The following is a 1,898-nucleotide window of genomic DNA, read 5'->3' as shown; positions in this document are numbered from 1 at the left end:
GGAGAGCGCAGGAATCGGGCAGGGCGCGACCACGGACCGAGCGTGTTCCCCCACTGCCCCGGTACCACCCGCCCCGGCACAGACACAGCCACCGCCCCTGCCGCCTCCCCGCTTTTGTTCCAGCCTCTGTCCCTGCCCCTGCTCCCGCCTCTCCTCTCCCGCTCCCTCCTTCCCCAGCGCCGGGCTCGCTGCCCTCCCCGCCCGGCTCTCACCTGCCGGCCCCAAGGCCAAGGCCAAGCCCAGCAGCCACGGCCCCAGCCCGGCCGACATCGTGCCCGGCCGCGGCCGAGGGCTCCGCGGGAGCCGCCCCCGAGCCGAGCGGAGCCGCGCTCGGGCCGCTCCTGCCCGGCCCCGCCTCGCCGGGGCAGCGCCGGCGCCTCTGCCCGACCCCGCAGGGGGACACGAGAAGGGGGAGGCAGTATGGAAAAGAGCCTCTGCACTCCTACCGCCTTGGCCCACACCACTCCACACTGCAGAGCTCACCCTTCCCCACCTCTACTGCACTCCCACATGCTCCAGATCGTCCTTCCCAGATTTACAACCTCTTCTTACCCTTGTTTCCTGCTGGGCTGTAGGAGTGTCCTGTGGGTGACCAGTGATATTGGACTAGGCCGCTGTTACTTCCACTTTGAGGAAACAGCAGAGGGGCAGTGGGAGATGGTCCTCATGGAAGTGCTGCACATCCTCCTGGTGTAAAAGGAGATTTCTAGGGAAGTGGAGGGTCATGAGGCTTTCACAGTCTTCCCAGTGGAAAAGCAGCATCAAGCTTACCCTCCTAGGGGCTGCTGACATGGTTCTGCCTTCTTAGGCATCAGAGCAGAGATAACACTTTTACAGGAAGGTGAGGAGTCTGCGTCTGAACTGAGAGAATAAACCTGCAACCATCCTTCCTGACCGCAGGGCCACATGGCTGGAAGTCTCTCCTTTCTTGCTGCTTTTGTTTCCTCTCTCATCACCTCTAACACTGGGTCTGGCCTGTTTGTACCTCGCTCCATCACAGTGTCTGTCTTCACACCTTCTTCAGCACACCTCTGAGATGTAGTGCTCAGATCCTTGATGAATGGCACTCAAAGCGCTGTAGACCCTGACTGTGTCTTTTCCACACTCAAGGCAAGGTCAGAATCCTCCCCTTAGACAAACAAAAGATCCTCATGAATCGGTGAATGTCGGTGCCTGCCTGGAGTGGATCAGAGTATCCAGGAGACGATTTCTCAGGAGAAGTCAGGGACACACATTGCAGCTGACTGGAGTCTGCCCAGATTTGTGCTGTGCTGTGTATGTCACTTGGCACCCAGACATTCTGTCACAAGCCTGTGCTTTAGGTAGGAGTGAAATGCCATTTTCACAGGGATGTTTCTTTGCTCAGCTGTAGACACAATGAAAAACTCCAAAGACAATGGTGTCAGTGAACCTGAGATCAGGTGGGATTTGCAGCATGTGCCCTGCTGTCCCCGGCCGGCGCTGTGCCCCCGGCCCCGCCCGCAGCGGTTCGTGCCCGGCCGCAGCCCCAGCTCTTCTTCCCGTGTCTCCCACAGCGCAGTAATACACCGCCGCGTCCCCAACACGGGGCCCGGAGAGCCAGAGGGTGCTCCAGCGACGGTCTGGCGACACCGACACCTGTCCCGCCTTGTCCGGCAGATCTTTGGAGCCTTGCACAGTAAGTGCGAGGAACTGGGGGCCTCGGCCCCGGAGCTGACGGTACCAGTGGATATAGTCATTGGTCCGTATGGTCGGGTGTGAGCAGTTGATGGTGATTTCCGTGCCCTCGGGGGTTTGTGCCAACGGCTCCTGCTGCACCTGGGCTCTGCCCGCAGCCACTGTCAGAGAGACAAAGAAGAAAACTATCAGAATTTCTTTTTGTCCTGTAAGTTGTTTCTCAGAAGAAATCCTGCAGAAGC

Source organism: Lepidothrix coronata, unplaced genomic scaffold (assembly GCF_001604755.1).
Source record: "Lepidothrix coronata isolate B3197 unplaced genomic scaffold, Lepidothrix_coronata-1.0 Scaffold406, whole genome shotgun sequence".
In the NCBI taxonomy this organism is placed as follows: Eukaryota; Metazoa; Chordata; class Aves; order Passeriformes; family Pipridae; genus Lepidothrix; species Lepidothrix coronata.
Note: the sequence above shows the minus strand (reverse complement) of the source record.